The sequence below is a fragment of the Apium graveolens genome, chromosome 1 (assembly GCF_009905375.1).
Source record: "Apium graveolens cultivar Ventura chromosome 1, ASM990537v1, whole genome shotgun sequence".
Taxonomy (NCBI): Eukaryota; Viridiplantae; Streptophyta; class Magnoliopsida; order Apiales; family Apiaceae; genus Apium; species Apium graveolens.
The window spans coordinates 116,955,668-116,978,229 of NC_133647.1; positions in this window are offsets into that span (position 1 = coordinate 116,955,668).

Sequence of the window (22,562 nt, forward strand, 5' to 3'; positions counted from 1 at the left end):
TATCTCCTCATCAATCTTCTCCCAGTTGACCAAACTCAACTTTTCTTTCTCAGCAACTTTCAAGTTGGCTACTGCTGCTTGAATCTGATCTATACCATCTGTGACTGGTGGCTTTGAGATAGTAATTGAAGGCACAATTACTTTACTGATTTGTATCTGAAGCTTCTCCCCCTCATTTGGTCCTTTCTCCCCCGTTTTGTTATCATCAAGTTGAGCTGTGGAGGGGGTTTGAGCTGCCACCAGTTTTTGAAGTAGATTAGTCTGTTGGGCTTGATGGAGATGAATGGCAGTCAAAGATGCTTCCATGGATGACATTCTTGTATCCAAGGCATCTATCTTGGTTGACAGATCAGAATTTTTCCTTAATTGCCTCTTGATGTCAAGCATTGTAGCTTCTGGAAGTTTAGAATCTATCCTTTCTAAAATAGCCTTCTTCATCTCCTCAATATCACCCTTCATAGAATCCACATCTCTAGCATATTGGAGGCCTTGTATTTGTTGAAGTTGCAGGGAGGCAAGATGTGCCTGAAGGAGCTTCTTCGTGCTTGCATTGGTAGTGGTTTGAAGAGCAGTATTTGTGTAATAACCCCAATTTTTGAGAAATTTTGAAACCCTTATGAATAGTGTTTTTGCTGAACGAGAAAACTTTTCATGCCACGCTATGTAGGGGTTCTGTTATTGATCTTATGGGATATTATTAGTACTCTATGAGGTATATAAGTGTATGTAAAGATCGTCAGAATCCAATTCCGAACACTTTGATTTTTCCCGGAAATCCACAAGATACGGAGAGAATTGAGTATAAGGTAACAGGATAAAAAGGATTTAAATTAAAGGATTATAAGAGAGGATCATAGAAGGAATACAATATATTGAGAAAGGTTAAGGGAACCTAAGTAATAAGATCCCGGGTATGATCCCTCAAACGATAAACGAAAACGAAAGTTAAGCGAACCGTATAACAGATCAGCGGTCATTAGGCAAACAATTAGGAAGTTAATCAAAGGGATTAGAGAGGATGATGTCACCCAACCAATGAGAAGAGGACAAGGAGGGGAGGATGACATCATGAGGATGACACAAGCATGACATAGAAGGGAAGGAAGTGTGGTTGAATTATAACCACACAAAATCAAGGTTAATTAAGTCATTAACCAAAAACAACACAAAAATCAACCAACCAAGCAAATCATTTCATTTTCATCAAACAAAACACAAAAATCTCTTTCTTCCCAAGCTAACTCTCGGCTTCTTTCTTAAAATTTGAAGATCCAAGCTCCACCACTTACTATTTAGCAAGGTAATTATCTAAGCTTCCCCATGGATAGTTACATACTTCCTATAAGTTTAAGCTTCTAATTCCAAGCCAATCTTTTTCTATAAATCATGGAAGAAGATGGTGAATAGTGTTTTTCAAGAAATAAAATTTGTGTTCTTGAATTTTTGTTTAGATTAAGCTTGGATAAGGACTTTAAGGGTGATTCCAAGCCATTCTCTTGATTCTCCACTCTCCAAGGAAGGTATAACTTCTCAAACCCTTAGTATTAAGTTTTGTTGGTTTGGATTTCATAATGTTACATGATGGGTTAGTGTAATGAGTGTGTACTCATAATAGAGCTTTGTTTAGTAAGTGGTTTTGTTGATTTTGGAGTTAGGAGTGATGCTTGTTAGATTTGAAGTTCTTGGTCACTTTTTTTGACTTGGTTTAGATGAATAAATTGGTAATATTGAGTTGATTGGGGGCTGTTGTAATGTAGTTTAGATGGAGGTTTGATTGGGTTGTGAATTGGAGTTGAAATTGTGGTTGTTTGAATTGGTTTAAATTTGGGAAATCGCGTAAACATAGCCGTCGTAACGTCTGATTTTCTGTAGACTGTTTTTGTGCATAACATTAGGACCCGAGAACCCCCTGCTAGATTATGACCACTGCCATGTTTAGATAGCTCATGTGACGAGTTTCGTTTTGATATGTAGTTCCTTCGATTCCGATGCACGGTTTAGGAGAAACGACCGTTTCAAGTAACGGCGTTTCGCGAACGAAACTTTTCCCCTCGCCTTACTTTGAAACATAGGTTAAAGACCGAAAAGGGTTAATTAATGTATGAAACATTTATGGTAAGTGTGTTAGGCAGTTGGTAAGACACTCGCGCAGGAATCGCTTTAAAACTCGTAAAGGTTAAATTATTAAAAATGGTGGAGCCGAGGGTACCCGAGTGACTTAAGCGAATCAGTGAGCGCAAAACAAGCGTTAGAATCTAAGTTAGTTAAAGTATAGATTTACAAGTGATTTTGGTTTAATTCCAACTTACTTGTTGTTTATAGGTTACCAGACTCGTTCCGAGCCTTTTATCACCCCAAGTCGCTCAGGCAAGTTTTCTACCCGTTATAACTGTTGTTGTGATGAATATATGTATTGCATTATCTTGTGATAGATGCATGTTGGTTAATTAGCAAATGTTGCAATATATTGAAGCATGCTACTATGGTATATATATATGCATGCCTGTTTCGTATTCTTTCCATATATATATATCTGTTGGTTCAGTTGATAATACCTATGCTAGAGGATAGCGGTAACTTGCATATACCCTTAGTATAGGGACCCAAAGGTGAAAATATTTTCTAAAACCGGGAGTCGAGGATCCCGAGTAGATTTTGTATATATGGATATGGATATATATATATTTATATATATATATATATGGTTATAGTTTTCCAAGCTATTAATCGAATAAGATTTATTCGATAACTTTAATTTTATTTTATTATTGAATATTATTTCGAATATTATTCGAAGGCGTATGACTCCTTTTATTTTATTAAATGAATATTATTTTGAATATTCATTCGAGGACTTATGACTCCTTTTATTTTATTATCTGAAAATTATTTTGAATATTCATTCGAGGACTTATGACTCCTTTTATTTTATTATCTGAATATTATTTGAATATTCATTCGAGGGCTTATGACTCAGTTTATATTATTTAATGAATATTATTTGAATATTCATTTGAGGATCTATGACTCCGATTATTTGCTGAGATATATTCTTTATTTTATTAAAGAATAAGGTGTTAATAAGCAAACTTATTTTTGATTATTCAAATAAAGATAATACTTTCATATAAGTATATCTTTGGTTATTTAATACTCGTTTCAAGTATAAGTTTTAATACTTCTACTTCAATTATTTTTATTAAGATTATTCTTTATGGGAATATTATCTAAATAATAATATTCAGTCATTTTCTAAATATTCTGGGGACTGATTTACTTCATTAAATCAGCTTTACTCCAAACACTCTTTAAAGTGTTTTCGAGTCTTCAAAACGATTTTTAAAAGTTAGAGCGGATCCCAAAACTCATTTTTATATTTAAGATCTTCCTTTTTAAGGGGATTTAAACACTCGCTCAAAACCTGAGGGATCCGGCTCTATGGTGTATTTTATATTCGCAACAAGGTTGCTGTTTTGATAAATGAATTGATTACTTGCCCAATGTTCGGGAAGTAAGCCCATCTAATTGAGTCGGCATAAGCGACAGGCCGGGGTACGGTCTATCAAAGTGTAAGTGGCTGGGTGGTAGTCCATCAACGCGTAAGAGGCCGGGTGGCGGTCCAGCACAAGGTCCTTATGTGGCCAGGGTGATGACCGGTGGGGGATTCATCCATCTACTAGTAGAAAAGGTTACTTATTGGTATCTTTGCCTGATCAGCAAGATATATGGTTTATGCCAAATTCTTTTCCTTTCCAAATTTATTGGATATTGCAATTCTGTTCATACTTTATATGACAGAGGTTTTCAGGAAATGTATAAAGAAGGTGTATATGTGGATATATATATATATATATATATATCAGAACTAAATGAAGTATATCATAACTTTATTTCCTTTAATAATATTTCAAAGCTTGAATCTATTCAAATCTTGTCTTATAGTCTCATCTATGTGATGAACTTTTGAAATTGATTATAACTTGAACGGTGGTAGTTCAAGTAGAATTGGGAAAGATATAAGTATATTGGGGTATTTGGTAACCTCATCTTTTAAACTTATATCTAATTAATAATTGTCTTATGAATGACAAAGATTTTCAGAAAAACGTTGAGACAAGGTTAGATATATGAGATCACCTTGCAACGATATTTTTTTTATACAGTTATACACTGGGACTTTGTGTATATTATGCATGGAAGAGGACCTCCAATATTTTGAAAAGTATATATGCATATATACTGAATATTTTGCGACTTCATCACATTAAGATATCTACTTGGTTCATTTCTTTTGACCAAGACTTTCATGAGTATTATGAGTAGGCTCATATATTGTAAATCATTATACATATTATTTTGGTGGGCTTGCTGCTCACCCTTGCTTTATTTCTTCATCACACAACAACAGTTAGGAAAGATGGCCAGACTCCAGCAGACCCAGCGCAAGCGCGTGGGAAGCGTCCCGCGTCTTTCCGTTGATGTTGTAGCTGCTATAGCTGCAGAGGTAGATCTATTGTAGATCAGACCATCTACTTTTGAGAATCAATTATGTATAATTATAACTTGTGGCAGATAATGGCAATTAACTGTAAATTTATCAAGTAATCATTTTGGGTTGTAATAACTTTTAAATTGTGGATTCAAAGACTTGTACTTATTTAAATTTCATCTCTGAGACTATAACGGGTTGTGGTGTGTGTTAGTGTGGGGTCACAGCATAAGGTTATTTATTATTAATTAAGTGAAGTGATATTATGGAAAGAAAGACCGTGACGACCCGGATCCCCGACCCCGGATCTGGGGGTGTTACAGAAATGGTATCAGAGCTAAGCGTTATAAACCTCAGAGATGATGTGACGTTAAGATAATAAGTTCACAAAGATAATAAGAACTCTTGCCAAGTTCATAGTCGGGCTACCTAACGTAGTACTGGCAGTTAAAACCCTTATGGGAACCCTTATAAATATCGTGATAGGAGCGTAGTTCGTTATCGTATATGGTAGCGGGACTCTGAACCCTGAGGTTGAGGAGCAACAGCGTGATGATATTTTATTACTAATTGGAGATCGGATTGTGGATCCGATAGAGTGCCCTAATGCAGGATCGGATGATGTTCATGTTGAGGATATTGTCCATGTTGAGGATGTTGTCCTAGAAGGGATAGTTGCTGGGGAGGATCCCATGGAGGATCCTGACAAGAATGAATAAAGGACCACTGATGAATTAATAACCATGGTTTGGTCGACTACCAGAGGTAGGATTGGCCGGTCACTACCGGAGGTTCGTTCAAGTTATAAAGATAGTAGCCCCTTTAACGCGGCTTACTCGTAAGACTGAGAAGTTCGAATGGACAGAGAAATGCGAGAACAGCTTTCAAGAACTGAAGCAGAGGTTGGTGATGGCCCCTATGCTGGCGTTGCCGGATGGAAAAGGAGATTTTGTGAAGTGTAGTGACGTTTCGCACAAGGGCTTAGGGTGCGTGCTTATGCAGCACGGTAAGGTAATCGCGTACATGTCAAGACAATTAAGGTAATATGAAATTCGATATCCCCGCTCATGAGCTTAGGCTCGTGGAAATAGTTTACCCTAAAGATTGGAGGCACTACTTGTATGGAGAGAAGTGCGAGAATTACCTAAGCCATAAGTGCTCTAGTACATTTTCACTTAGAAAGAGCTCAACATATGCCAGAGGAGGCAGTTAGAGCTAATCAAGAATAATGATTGGGAGATTCTTTATCATTCGGGGAAAGCCAATATGGTGGCTGATGCCCTTAGTAAAAAGGAGAGACTCAAGATGATAATGTCTTTTGGAGAGTTTATAAGAGATTTTGAGAAAATGGAAATAGAAGTGAAGGTAACCGGAGCCGATACCGAAAAGCTGTTCGAGATTGCAATACAGCCCGAATTATTGGAAAAGAGCATATTGTGCCAGAAAAAGTTATGAAGAAAGGCAGAGAGCCAACAATTAGATAAAAGATTAATATCGAGAAAGATGATAAGGGAATAATGAGGTATTCCTATAGAATTTGGGTTCCGAAAGTTCAAGAGCGTAAGGATGAGAACTTAGATGAGAGCCATAGTTTGAGGAATAAGATTTAGAGCAAACCCTGAACGTGATAGTCAGGGAGGTCGCCATCAAGATAGAAGGAACCCATGACATAATGGAGTGGAAAATGAGGATTTTAAATTAAAAGATGACCCCAATTATGGGGAGTAGGATGAAACATTTCATACTAAGGAAATAGAAAGTCGAGTAAGGAAAGGAGACCCGAGACGGTACTCCTATACAGCAATTCATGGACCTGTCTAAAAAGAACTTAGACTATTATCCCCAACCACCACCCTGAGGAGACAGTGCGGTGAGAAATTCTTTCAGGACCTTTAAGTCGCTAAGCTCTCAGAGTTCCATGGAACAAGCTGACCCAGCCGAGGCAAGAGCCTGGCTAAAGGAAATAGAGGAATCATTTGAGATTCTAAATGATTGACGAACCACAAAGGACTGTTTTTGTCACTTACCCTCCTAAGAGAGAGGCCACCCGCTGGTGAAAGACCAAGAAAGGCACGGAGCCAGAGGTTATGATAAACTGATTAAAGTTCAGCCAATTGTTTTCGGGAAAGTAATTCCCAAGGTTATGGAGAGAGTGTAAAAGCTTTAGAGCCAGAACAAAGGCAGACGAGTATGATGAATGGTGAATTTAAGTTGTAAAAGTTGTCAAGATTCGTTCTAAGGGCACGAATCCAGAATGACGGGATGTTTGAAATCAATGCTTATGTTGTGTTGGTTCATGAAATAACGATAAGAGAAAGGAAAATAAAAAGAAACTGAAGTGGAAAGGAATATAAAGGCAATAGAGTTTGAGGAATGATAAAGGAATTGGGTATGAGGAAACCCTAAAGACTCGTAGCAATAGAAATAGAAAAGTATGTAATCGTCAGGATGAGGGTGATTCACCATGAGTTAAAATTGCTGGGTGAAGGCATAAGAGATACATATATTTTATCCCTAGTAAGTTGAGAGGATTCGAGGAAACCTTGAGATAATTCGAAGGATAAATAATGAGACGCGGATAGACTAAGGGGATAAGGAAGTAAGAAATTAGGAAAAATTGGATGAAGGAAGTGACCTTCAAGAAGGTGAAATGTAAGACCGGTGGCTTGATACCCAGAAAGGGAGACGCCAGGTATGAAAGATATCCCAACATTGAGGTGACTGTTGAGATAAACAACAAAAGTAAACACGGAATTATTAAGAAGAAGTTCACGTTGAACACGACCAATATCTTCCAGAACATCCTTGTTATCGTTACCAAATTAGGCAAGAAAAGCGGATAACCGTTGTTATCTTTTGGGAGGCCATATTGATTGACCTCATATTGTATACAGATGTTATTGTGAAATTAGGCATACACTATCGAGGTGGGAATGATTGAATAAGACACCCTTATCAGGGATATATGACTTGATTTATCCATGGAAGGATGCAGGTACCTTTTAAAGGTGGAATTAAGGATAGAACATCGGTAACTTAAAATGAATCCTAGGGGAATGCATAAAGGTTGGCTTTTCACCCTTAATAGGGACAGTGTGAGTTTTGACAGGATGAATTGGAAAGGGTTAAGGTAACAACAACCTTTAAGGATCAGTGGAGAAATTTTTCAGAAGTATATAGACAATGGTTCTAGTAATAGTGAATGGTATTTTGATATGCCCTGTATCTAGGGAATACAGGAGGAACGATTGAAGGATAACCTTAGAGGTTTTACAAGGAGAAAGGTAATATTCAAAATTCTCAAGAATAGAAATGTTGATAAAGGAAATATGACGTAATTATAATGACGCCAAGTGGGGCACGTGTTAAACCACGAGAAAGTATGGATCGAACCAGTAAAGGTCGAAATTGTTCAGGGCAATTAGGACCTAAGACAAAAGATGTTCTAAGTATGATTGAGAGTCCGTCGTGACAGTGATTAGCCTCTAAAGACTGAGGCAATAACTTATGGAAAAAAATGGTGATATTTTTTTTCCCATCTGATTTTAAGGAAAACATCTTCACTCAAGCAGTGATCGGAAATAAGGTAGAAAATTTATTTGGAGGTGGTTAAAATGACATTGACTGTAAGGAAATTTTACTATCAGGAAAGGCCAAAGAGGTGGCCGACACTTTAAAGGTAAGTGGATAATTATAGGCGCGTGTGCAAAAAGAATACAGTGATGATGGTTAAAAATGTGAAGGTTGAATTATGGTTTGGAAGATTGACATTCCTTCTGATGACTGTGCAATACCCAACCATAATAGTAGTTGGTAAAGGTTTAATTCGTGTAATCGCCATGAACGGGCTATCTATCTTAGAAGGTCCTATCTTGAGATAAGCCAGGACCATGTTTCAAAAAGGACTAGACGAACCTTTGAGTTAAGTCTTCTATTTAAGACATATGATTAAGAATGGTATTAACCTGCTATCGTTGCTTTGATTGAAACTCTTCTGCACTTTTATCTACTTCATGTCATGAAAGTACGTCAGAGTTTGGAGTGTTCTTCATGAATTGTGATTGGTGGTTATGTTAACTCCTTAAGAGAATTAGATACGAGATGTATGGACTCCGTATGGTTAGCTATTAAGACTTCATGGAAAATGAATGACTACAGTAGGTCAGTGGTGGACCATAGTAAGGCAGCAATGATTCTGCGAGTAATGAGCTGATTACAACCGTGAGAGTTGTATTGGAATGGGTGTTGAGATTGAGTACCACTAATCGGGTCGTGGTAGTGTATAAGTTATCATTGATAGACTAATTAAGTAGAGTATCTACCTAGTGAATAATTATTCTTTCTTATCAATAGAGAGTCGTATTATTATACGAGGAAGGTTGCGGTGCAAGCATAGAATTCTAGTAACGATGATGTATAGAATGAGATCCCAGATTCGATTTTCGATGTCGAGGGAGTTTCAAAGGTGATTATGTATAAGCTCGAGGAAGAGTGTGGGTCCATAGAATGATGGACGGGATAGCGAAAATATTTAGGCATGGGAAATACGAGGCTATAATGCTTAATGTTGATTTATATACGTATATGATTTGTTCTCCTATGACAAACCTCTATAGTTCAGAGGTAGGTTCCAAGCCAGATATTTTGTGGCAGTATATTTTTTTTTCATATATACAATTCTCTTCAATTCGTTCTTTTCTCTTCTTTTCATTTCATGTAAGCTGAGAAGAACAACCCTTCCAGAAAGGGGAGGTATTGCCGAATGACTATCTATCTGTGTGATAGAAGCCTAGTAGGATACCAGCTATTGTTTAATTGCTTGTCAAGTACTAAAGGCTGGCCACCTTCTGTACTAACTAAGCGATATAACAAGTGTTCATGATCATAGTGATCTCTCAACAAATTCCTTTACTTCTATTTGATTGATCAAATTTTGGAAAATAGAAACAACTGAAAAAGGAGTAATAAAGTGGTGGTAGTATGCGGAATGGAAACACATTCGTGATACTAAGGTTGACGTGGTAATTAAAAGGTTATAGAACGCTAACGAGCAAAAGTATAACCAGTATAATATTAGGAACGGAAGGTAGTAGCGATTACGAACTGGAAAAGGATGGGTATTGAGAAGCAAAAGCTCTAATACTAAAAGCTATAATGAGAGTCTGTGCAATAGACTTGAAAGAAATTGGAATGATCACTTAACACGGATTGAGTTTTCTTACGACAATAGATCATATGTCAGTATTGAGATATCGCCTTATGAGATCCTTGAGGGAAGACAATATCGATCTCCCTTATGTTAGGATGAAGTTGTAGAGCGCAAGATGCTCGGACCAGCAGTGGTCTAAAGGACCAAGGATATGATAGATCTAATCAGAGGACGGCTGGTAGTAGCCCAAGATGGACATGATAAGTATGTTGATTTGACACGAAAGGATAAAGAGTATGAAATAGGGGACCTAGTAATGTTATAGGTATCCCTTGGAAAGGATTGATGAGGTTCGGAAAGAAAGGAAAGCTAAGTCTACAATTTGTTGGACCCTTGGATATATTAAGACGTTTGGGAAGTTAGCATATGAGCTAGCCCTAACCCCGAACATGTAGCAGGTCGTAACGTGTTTCACGTATCAATGTTAAGGAAGTGTAATTCAGATGCCAGATAAATAGAGGCATATGAGCGCATAGATATGCAACCCGACGTAACCTATATGGAGCAACCAGGAAGGGTTATAGAGTGAAAAAGAACAAGTGCTTAGGAGAAAGATTATCAAACTAGGCAGAGTTTGGTGGTAGAACCACAATGTGGGAAAATTGACTCGAGAGTTAGAAAGTGTAATGCTAAGAAAGTATCCCCATTCGTTTTCTATTTGATTCCGGGACGGAATCCTTTTAAGGAGGGGAGACTGTAATAACCCCAATTTTTGAGAAATTTTGAAACCCTTATGAATAGTGTTTTTGCTGAACGAGAAAACTTTTCATGCCACGCTATGTAGGGGTTCTGTTATTGATCTTATGGGATATTATTAGTACTCTATGAGGTATATAAGTGTATGTAAAGATCGTCAGAATCCAATTCCGAACACTTTGATTTTTCCCGGAAATCCACAAGATACGGAGAGAATTGAGTATAAGGTAACAGGATAAAAAGGATTTAAATTAAAGGATTATAAGAGAGGATCATAGAAGGAATACAATATATTGAGAAAGGTTAAGGGAACCTAAGTAATAAGATCCCGGGTATGATCCCTCAAACGATAAACGAAAACGAAAGTTAAGCGAACCGTATAACAGATCAGCGGTCATTAGGCAAACAATTAGGAAGTTAATCAAAGGGATTAGAGAGGATGATGTCACCCAACCAATGAGAAGAGGACAAGGAGGGGATGATGACATCATGAGGAAGACACAAGCATGACATAGAAGGGAAGGAAGTGTGGTTGAATTATAACCACACAAAATCAAGGTTAATTAAGTCATTAACCAAAAACAACACAAAAATCAACCAACCAAGCAAATCATTTCATTTTCATCAAACAAAACACAAAAATCTCTTTCTTCCCAAGCTAACTCTCGGCTTCTTTCTTAAAATTTGAAGATCCAAGCTCCACCACTTACTATTTAGCAAGGTAATTATCTAAGCTTCCCCATGGATAGTTACATACTTCCTATAAGTTTAAGCTTCTAATTCCAAGCCAATCTTTTTCTATAAATCATGGAAGAAGATGGTGAATAGTGTTTTTCAAGAAATAAAATTTGTGTTCTTGAAGTTTTGTTTAGATTAAGCTTGGATAAGGACTTTAAGGGTGATTCCAAGCCATTCTCTTGATTCTCCACTCTCCAAGGAAGGTATAACTTCTCAAACCCTTAGTATTAAGTTTTGTTGGTTTGGATTTCATAATGTTAGATGATGGGTTAGTGTAATGAGTGTGTACTCATAATAGAGCTTTGTTTAGTTAGTGGTTTTATTGATTTTGGAGTTAGGAGTGATGCTTGTTAGATTTGAAGTTCTTGGTCACTTTTTTTGACTTGGTTTAGATGAATAAATTGGTAATATTGAGTTGATTGGGGGCTGTTGTAATGTAGTTTAGATGGAGGTTTGATTGGGTTGTGAATTGGAGTTGAAATTGTGGTTGTTTGAATTGGTTTAAATTTGGGAAATCGCGTAAACATAGCCGTCGTAACGTCTAATTTTCTGTAGACTGTTTTTGTGCATAACATTAGGACCCGAGAACCCCCTGCTAGATTATGACCACTGCCATGTTTAGATAGCTCATGTGACGAGCTTCGTTTTGATATGTAGTTCGTTCGATTTCGATGCACGGTTTAGGAGAAACGACCGTTTCAAGTAACGGCGTTTCGCGAACGAAACTTTTCCCCTCGCCTTACTTTGAAACATAGGTTAAAGACCGAAAAGGGTTAATTAATGTATGAAACATTTATGGTAAGTGTGTTAGGCAGTTGGTAAGACACTCGCGCAGGAATCGCTTTAAAACTCGTAAAGGTTAAATTATTAAAAATGGTGGAGCCGAGGGTACCCGAGTGACTTAAGCGAATCAGTGAGCGCAAAACAAGCGTTAGAATCTAAGTTAGTTAAAGTATAGATTTACAAGTGATTTTGGTTTAATTCCAACTTACTTGTTGTTTATAGGTTACCAGACTCGTTCCGAGCCTTTTATCACCCCAAGTCGCTCATGCAAGTTTTCTACCCGTTATAACTGTTGTTGTGATGAATATATGTATTGCATTATCTTGTGATAGATGCATGTTGGTTAATTAGCAAATGTTGCAATATATTGAAGCATGCTACTATGGTATATATATATGCATCCCTGTTTCGTATTCTTTCCATATATATATCTGTTGGTTCAGTTGATAATACCTATGCTAGAGGATAGCGGTAACTTGCATATACCCTTAGTATAGGGACTCAAAGGTGAAAATATTTTCTAAAACCGGGAGTCGAGGATCCCGAGTAGATTTTGTATATATGGATATGGATATATATATATATATATTTATATATATATATTTATATATATATATGGTTATAGTTTTCCAAACTATTAATCGAATAAGATTTATTCGATAACTTTAATTTTATTTTATTATTGAATATTATTTCGAAATTTATTCGAAGGCGTATGACTCCTTTTATTTTATTAAATGAATATTATTTTGAATATTCATTCGAGGACTTATGACTCCTTTTATTTTATTATCTGAATATTATTTTGAATATTCATTCGAGGACTTATGACTCCTTTTATTTTATTATCTGAATATTATTTGAATATTCATTCGAGGGCTTATGACTCAGTTTATATTATTTAATGAATATTATTTGAATATTCATTTGAGGATCTATGACTCCGATTATTTGCTGAGATATATTCTTTATTTTATTAAAGAATAAGGTGTTAATAATCAAACTTATTTTTGATTATTCAAATAAAGATAATACTTTCATATAAGTATATCTTTGGTTATTTAATACTCGTTTCAAGTATAAGTTTTAATACTTCTACTTCAATTATTTTTATAAAGATTATTCTTTATGGGAATATTATCTAAATAATAATATTCAGTCATTTTCTAAATATTCTGGGGACTGATTTACTTCATTAAATCAGCTTTACTCCAAACACTCTTTAAAGTGTTTTCGAGTCTTCAAAACGATTTTTAAAAGTTAGAGCGGATCCCAAAACTCATTTTTATATTTAAGATCTTCCTTTTTAAGGGGATTTAAATACTCGCTCAAAACCTGAGGGATCCGGCTCTATGGTGTATTTTATATTCGCAACAAGGTTGCTGTTTTGATAAATGAATTGATTACTTGCCCAATGTTCGGGAAGTAAGCCCATCTAATTGAGTCGGCATAAGCGACAGGCCGGGGTACGGTCTATCAAAGTGTAAGTGGCTGGGTGGTAGTCCATCAACGCGTAAGAGGCCGGGTGGCGGTCCAGCACAAGGTCCTTATGTGGCCAGGGTGATGACCGGTGGGGGATTCATCCATCTACTAGTAGAAAAGGTTACTTATTGGTATCTTTGCCTGATCAGCAAGATATATGGTTTATGCCAAATTCTTTTCCTTTCCAAATTTATTGGATATTGCAATTCTGTTCATACTTTATATGACAGAGGTTTTCAGGAAATGTATAAAGAAGGTGTATATGTGGATATATATATATATATATATATATATATATATATATCAGAACTAAATGAAGTATATCATAACTTTATTTCCTTTAATAATATTTCAAAGCTTGAATCTATTCAAATCTTGTCTTATAGTCTCATCTATGTGATGAACTTTTGAAATTGATTATAACTTGAACGGTGGTAGTTCAAGTAGAATTGGGAAAGATATAAGTATATTGGGGTATTTGGTAACCTCATCTTTTAAACTTATATCTAATTAATAATTGTCTTATGAATGACAAAGATTTTCAGAAAAACGTTGAGACAAGGTTAGATATATGAGATCACCTTGCAACGATATTTTTTTTATACAGTTATACACTGGGACTTTGTGTATATTATGCATGGAAGAGGACCTCCAATATTTTGAAAAGTATATATGCATATATACTGAATATTTTGCGACTTCATCACATTAAGATATCTACTTGGTTCATTTCTTTTGACCAAGACTTTCATGAGTATTATGAGTAGGCTCATATATTGTAAATCATTATACATATTATTTTGGTGGGCTTGCTGCTCACCCTTGCTTTATTTCTTCATCACACAACAACAGTTAGGAAAGATGGCCAGACTCCAGCAGACCCAGCGCAAGCGCGTGGGAAGCGTCCCGCGTCTTTCCGTTGATGTTGTAGCTGCTATAGCTGTAGAGGTAGATCTATTGTAGATCAGACCATCTACTTTTGAGAATCAATTATGTATAATTATAACTTGTGGCAGATAATGGCAATTAACTGTAAATTTATCAAGTAATCATTTTGGGTTGTAATAACTTTTAAATTGTGGATTCAAAGACTTGTACTTATTTAAATTTCATCTCTGAGACTATAACGGGTTGTGGTGTGTGTTAGTGTGGGGTCACAGCATAAGGTTATTTATTATTAATTAAGTGAAGTGATATTGTGGAAAGAAAGACCGTGACGACCCGGATCCCCGACCCCGGATCTGGGGGTGTTACAATTTATCTGATTGATTAACTGGATCAGGGTTGTCTTGAAGTAATGCTCATCACAGTTCTTTGAGAATGCCCATGATGGCATACCTGACCTGGAGCTTGAGCCTACTTCTCCCCTATGTCCATTGCTTCATCTTCACTACCCCCACTCCCATCTCCAAAGAAATCAGCTGAACCCCCAGTCTCATAGTCTACATCACTAGGTGTAGAAGGCAAAGCTGTGATTGCATCCTTAGCCCTTTGCATAGACTGGGTGGTATGCACCAGATTGAGCATCCTTTCTGCATTGTCATTTCCCTGTTTAGCTAGAATTTGATAAGCTGGAACAGGGTGAGTAAATGCCTCAGCATCAAGGAAAGTAGAATCTATAACAGCTTTAGGATGCTGAGATAGTCCTTCCCTGTCTGCATCTTGGACATTCATTCACTCACTAGCAATGACATCCATCCTTATTGCTCCAGTACCTATATTTCTCTCATTTTCTCTCTTTTGTTGCATCAGGGTGTCACCCTGGCTCCCCACCCTCACACCCTCACCTTCACCTACTAAGGTGGGACTCCTCTCACTCGCTTTTGCCAATCCTGAAGAAATGGATTGCAGATTTTTACTTATTTCCTCTCCTTTTTCCTGGGAGCAACCCAGACTCTCACTCAAAACACTCTTCTCTCTCAATCCTAAGAGTGACTGTACAACCACTAAATCTTCTGTACTTGAAATAATTGAAGTTTGAAGTTGTGCAGAGATACTCAACGGATGAGTGATATCCATCGCGTGAGTGGTTTTTCTATCCGACGGATAACTGCTGTTAGGCTTATTCATCGGGATACAATCACTACTCGATGGATGAACAATATCCGTCGAGAGAGTAGAAATGAATGAGTTGGGAATAGAAACTATTGTTGACTCTGTGCTGATTGAAGATATTTTAGGCACAGATGACACAACAGTTCCTAAAAGAATTGGCAAGTGAACCAACAAATCATCTAAAAGATGATGCTCACTTGCACTAGATTTTGGCTTCCCCAACAGAGTTAAAGAAGGGGAATCAGGAATTGATGTGTTTATCATATCCACATCCAGAGAATTTGTTGGTGAGTATGGTGTTTGAGGTGCTTCTATAACTAGAGATTTTGGCTGTGACTCCACATTTATTGGAGCCACATCAAGCTGAATTTGTGAAGGTGCAGTGACTGTGTCTTTAGCACCAATTTACACAATGTGTGTACCCTGTGCGTCCCCAGAGGTTTTTGATTTCTTCTTTCTGGCATAAGTTTGGGGTGAGCTTGTGTCCCTAACCCTCTTGGCCTGTGCTCTTGGTTGAGAGCTTTGTTCAATAGCTACATCCTTTTTGGAGGATGCAGCTAGAAATGAGCTTTTGTCCTTTTTAAGGACTGCAGTTTATTGGGAAACTGCAGTGTGGCTAGGCTGGGATTCACTCAACTCTCCAACCTTATTCTTGGGGTTTCTTTTATGTTCACCCCTTCCCTCACCTAACTTACCCTCCTTCACACTCCTCTCTTTGGCTTTTGTGGATTTTGCAACTAGCATCTTTTGAGAGATACCAGAGGGGGCTTTCTTTGATTTGGATTTTGAAATAATAGAAGGTTTGACAGCTTTGGTAGGCAACTGTTTGGTCATTGGCACAGTTGCCATAGCTACTCTTGAACTCAAAGAAATTGTGGAAGTTGGAATAGTTGTAGGGATGAATGAACTTACCTCACTTACCTGAGGTGCTTGCATTACAGGAAAGTAGAACATTGGTACATCCTTGTGATGATTGGCCCTATTCAAATCTGCAATGAGCCTTCTCTCTTGAACCCAACAATCCAGTTTGTTGTTTGGGTTCTCAAGCACAATCTCTTCACAGAGGTGGTTATAAAATAACATAAGAAATCTAGCATAATACACATTTTTACCTCTTTTATTTAACTCCCCTAATTTAAAACCTAACTCAAACAAGACAAGGTCACTGAAACTATAAAATTTATCTGTAACTAGCATGTATAGCATATTAAGCATGGAAATATTCACTGAATCAAAATTACTGACCTTTCCTGAGAAAACCTTTGTAACTATATCACACAAAAAACTCCACCCTTTCCTAAGACCCATTCTTCTAATATCACTCAGTTTAGAAGTAGGAAGTGCATAGTGCATGGAATTGAGCATATTGATTATGTCAGTGTCAGTGTGTGGTGAAGTCACTTTGTTATCAGGAATTTTGAAACATGCTTTTATCACATCGCTATTTATACAGAATTCTTTACCTTTAATGGTTAGAGTGATGGTCTTATCTATAGAGTTGTAGGTAGCAGTGGTCCACATCTCTTCAACAACTTCACAGAAGATTGTGGGTGATTCCAGCATGGCAAAATTGAGCTTGCAATTCTTCACAAAGTCCATCATCTTGTGATAGTCATCTGATTGCTGAATACCCTTGTTCACTAATGCAGTGAAATTGTTCTTCTCATAAATGAACCCAGTTTGAGACATAATCTTTACAACAGGTGCCATTGGTAGAGAGTAAGAGCTTGGAGAGAAAGAGAGTAAGTGCTTTGAGAAAGAATGAAATTAGAGCAGTTGAATTGAGAATGATAAAGGAAAAGCAATTGCAATGATATAAGCTTTTATACTATCTCAAAAATAACTGATAAAAATAATAAAGTAAAATAAAGTAACCAATAGAAATTGCCTAAAATAGCCGTTTAAAAATAAACTGTAAAAATTCCTCCCATTATCCGTCGTGTCATGCTTACAAACTGTAAGTGTACTCGATGGATAATGTTCAGGGAATTAACAGCTGAGATTAAGACAATTCGACGGATGAGGATAAACTGTTATCCATCGAGACATAAAATATTCCAGAAAAGTAATTGATTTTTATTAGCAAATTGTATTTCGACGGATGACCAAACTCGATGGATAAGGGTCATCCGTCGAGATGTAAATTTTGACTTAGCCAAAATTTCATCCTAGACTGAAAAATCAATTAAATTTCTAGCTGCATTTCAACTTGCAAATTAACTCAGATAGATTTAAGAGTAATTAAGCATACCTAACTCACTTACCAACCTTGAAAATGTGGATTCATCCAGTGGTTTGGTAAAGATATCTGCAAGCTGCTTCTCACTGGGAACAAAATGTAGTTCCACAGTACCATTCATTACATGTTCCCTTATGAAATGGTACTTGACATCTATGTGCTTTGTCCTTGAATGTTTTACTGGATTTTCAGTGATGGAAATTGCACTTGTGTTATCACAGAAAATAGGAATCCTCTCAACTTGCAAACCATAGTCTAGCAATTGATTTCTCATCCATAAAATCTGTGCACAGCAACTGCCAGCAGCAATATATTCAGCTTCAGCTGTAGAAGTAGAAACTGAATTTTGCTTTTTACTGAACTAGGACACAAGCTTGTTTCCTAGAAATTGACAGGTTCCTGTTGTACTCTTTCTATCAATTCTACAACCTGCATAATCTGCATCTGAATAACCAGTTAGATCAAAACCAGAATCTCTAGGGTACCAAATGCCAAGGTTTGGTGTTCCCTTAAGATATCTGAAAATTCTCTTAATAGCTATTAAATGAGATTCTCTAGGATCAGCCTGAAATCTAGCATATAAACATGTAGCAAACATTATATCTGGCCTACTAGCTGTTAAGTACAGAAGTGAGCCAACCATGCCTCTTTAACTTAAAATATCCACAGACTTTTCAGTAGTGTTTAATTCAAGCTTAGTTGCAGTGGTCATGGGAGTTTTTGCAGATGTGCAATCCATTAGATCAAACTTCTTTAAAAGATCAAAAATATTTTTAGTTTGACTAATGAATATTCCATCACTAACTTGCTTGACTTGTAAGCCAAGAAAGTAAGTTAGTTCTCCCATCATACTCATTTCATACTTACTTTGCATCAATTTGGCAAACTTTTTACAAAGTTTCTCATCTGTAGAGCCAAAAATAATATCATCTACATAAATTTGAACAAGTATACTAGCGCCATTAACATTTCTGAAAAATAAAGTTTTATCTACAGTACCTCTTGTGAAGTGATTTTCCAAAAGGAACTTTGATAAAGTGTCATACCAGGCTCTAGGTGCTTGCTTCAGTCCATAAAGTGCTTTCAAAAGATAATAGACAAATTCTGGAAAATTTTGATCTTCAAAACCAGGAGGTTGACTGACATAAACTTCTTCCTCCAAATCTCCATTCAGAAAGGCACTTTTGACATCCATTTGATAGACTTTGAAATTGGCATGGGCTGCATAGGCTAAGAAGATTCTGATGGCTTCAAGTCTTGCAACAGGAGCAAATGTTTCATCAAAATCTATTCCTTCTTGCTGACAATAGCCCTTAGCAACCAATCTAGCTTTGTTCCTGACAACTATGCCATTTTCATCCATCTTATTTCTGAATACCCACTTGGTGTCTATTGGATTCTTTCCTTTAGGCTTGGGCACCAGCTTCCATACATTATTCCTTTCAAATTGGTTTAGCTCCTCCTGCATAGCTAAAATCCAATCAGGATCCAACAAAGCTTCTTCTACCTTCTTTGGTTCTTCCTTGGAAAGAAAGCTGATGTATAGACATTCTTCCTGAGTTGCTCTTCTTGTTTGAATTCTAGAAGAGACATCACCAATAATAAGCTCAAAGGGGTGATCTTTTGTCCATTTCCTTTGTTGAGGTAGATTAGCTCTAGATGAAGAAACCTCATTGTTGTCTTGATGTGTGATTGAGTTTTGATTGTTAGAAACTCCCCCTGAGTTTGTGGATCTTTGATTTGAGAAAGGGGAACTTTCTATAGGTGATCTATCTTGACTTCCTGTTCCTTTTGATAACCCGACATATGGTGAATTTTGAGTACCGACGGATGAAGCTGGTTGTCTCCCGACGGATAACACAGATTGCCTTCCGACGGATGAAGCATTATGCAACTCGACAGATGCTGAGTTTTGTGCTTCATTGGTGGTAGATTTATCTGCATTATCCTTAGATACATTCTCTTGATCACTTTCATCATCACTGTCATCACTAACCATCTCCACATTGTCAAATTTGAGGCTCTCATGGTAATCTCCATCTTTCAGTCCTTCAATCTTTTTATCATCAAACACAACATGTATTGATTCCACAACAATGTTGGTTCTTAGATTGTAGACTCTATATGCTTTACCAATAGCATATCCAACAAAAATTCCTTCATCTGGTTTAGCATCAAACTTCCCATTTTGATCAGTTTGATTTCTCAGAATATTGCATTTGCAGCCAAAGACATGAAGAAAGTTTAGAGTTGGCTTCTTGTTCTTGAACAATTGATAGGGAGTTATGCATCTTGCTTGATTAACCAGAGAAACATTCTGAGTGTAACATGCAGTATTTACAGCTTTATCCCAAAAATATGTTGGTAACTTAGATTCTTCAAGCATTGTCCTTGCAACTTCAATAAGTGATATGTTCTTCCTTTCCACTACTCCATTCTGTTGTGGAGTCCTTGCTGCTGAAAACTCATGCAGAATCCCATTTTCCTCACAAAATGCTCTCATGACAGAATTCTTGAACTCAGTTCCATTGTCACTCCTGATTCTTCTAACCTTGAAATCAGGATGATTATTGACTTGCCTTATGTGATTGATAATGATTTCACTAGCCTCATCTTTAGACTTTAGGTAATATATCCAAGAGAACTTTGAGAAATCATCTACAATTACTAGGCAAAATCTTTTCCTTGAGATTGATAATACATTGACTGGTCCAAACAAATCCATGTGAAGCAGTTGCAAAGGCTCTTCAATTGTTGAATCAAGTTTCTTCCTGAATGATGCTTTAATCTGCTTCCCCTTTTGGCAGGCATCATACAGTCCATCCTTAGAAAACTCGACTAGAGGAATGCCTCTGACCAGTTCTTTCTTTGCTAGCTCATTCATGGTCTTGAAGTTTAAATGGGATAGCTTCTTGTGCCATAGCCAACTTTCATCCTGACTTGCTTTACTGAGAAGACAAGTTACAGATTCTGCATTAGATGAGTTAAAGTCAGCTAGGTACACATTTCCTTTTCTCATACCAGTGAGAACCACTTTGTTGCTTCTTTTATTAGTCACAACACAGGCTTCTGAGCTGAAGGCTACTGAATTGCCTTTATCACAAAAATGGCTGATACTCAACAGATTGTGTTTGAGACCTTCCACTAAAGCAACCTCCTCAATGATGACATTGTCCTTTGAAATTAAGCCATATCCCACAATATAACCCTTGCTGTCATCTCCAAAAGTGATACTTGGGCCAGCTCTCTCCTTAAACTCTGTGAGCAGGGCAGAATCACCAGTCATGTGTCTTGAACAACCACTATCCAAGTACTAAAGATTCTTTATGTTTCCCTGCACACATCAAAATCAAATCAAGTTGATTTTGGTACCCAAGTTTCCTTAGGTCCTGCCTTGTTAGCTTTCTTTTTCTGTTTCTTAGGCTTTGTCTCGTTTGGCTTAGGAATTTCAGATTCATCCTTAGTCATTTGAGTTGAGCCTTTGAAACCATTCATTGCAACAGAATTATCATGCATATTGTGACTAACAGGAAATGGCATGCTATGTGTAAACATGTTATTCCAGTAAGGCATGCTAAATAACATTTCTAGCATACTATATGCAACATAATAAGGATTATGTGCAAATGGCATATTAGCAAACTGTGCATTCATGTTCTGTGTAGACATAGCATTAACAGGCATAGGAGGCATGACATTCATGTTAGGAAATTGAGGTTGCACAGATATGAAAGTAGGCATGGCAGATTTATAATTAACAGACAGATGATTTACACTACCACACTTGACACAGATTTTTCTAGGAGCATATTTATCAGGTGTGTAGTTATTGTGTTTGTTAATCCCTACTTTACCATTCCTGTTGTTTTTCCTTTTAGTCTTTGTTTTTTACCTCAATCTTTTCAAGTCTGTCACTTAACTGTTTGATAGTCATGTGACCAACATTAGCCTTTTTCCATTTCTTAACTTGACTCGACTCTCTTGAAACAAAGTTCTTGGAAATAGACCCATACTTCTCATTCAGCTTAACTAGTTTGGCTTTACTGATGGGCTTGCTCACAGCCGACGGATGATGATTTTCATCAATCGATGGATAACACTTTTTTTTATCCGACGGATGATCCTCATCATCCGTCGAGTCTACATCTGTTAGCAGTCTATCTACCAAATTAGGTTCTAGTTTCTCTTTGTTCTTTTTTCAGGCTTCATCACAGAAGGACTCAATTCCTTGAACTTTGGTGATTTGAGCATGGACATCCCTGGATGTTTTCCATGCCTCAATCACCTCTTGTTCACGCTCGAGCTGCTTCTTCAAAATTTCTTCCTTTTTCAAGGACTCAGTTAATTCCTCCTTGGTAATCTTACACTCAATTCTTAATTTCTCAAAATCAATAAACTGAGACTCAAGCACATTATTCCTCTCACTTAAAAACAAATTGTTTTCTTTGATTTTAGCATTTTCTTTAGTAAGAGACTTAAGTGTAACACGTAAATGATATAACTCTGTAGACATGTCATTAGTGGCATCATTACACTCAGCTTTAGATAAATGTGCAAGGTTTGTAGTAATTACCTGATTGTTTGAGGAACTTGTTTCTGTCTCATCAGACTTGGCCATTAGGGCTAGATTGACATAGCTGACATCTTCATCTTCATCCAGACCATCTGCTGCCCAGTCATTTTCTTGTGTAATAAAAGCCCTTTCCTTTTGCTTGAGTAGTTCAAAGTATTTTTGCTTATAATCCACAGACTCAAACTTTTTCTTAATGGAATCTGACTTCCTACACTCACTGGAAAAATGCCCTGCCAAGCCACATTTGAAACATTTGAATTTTGATTTATCCACCATGTTTCTATTTGGCTTGGCTGCT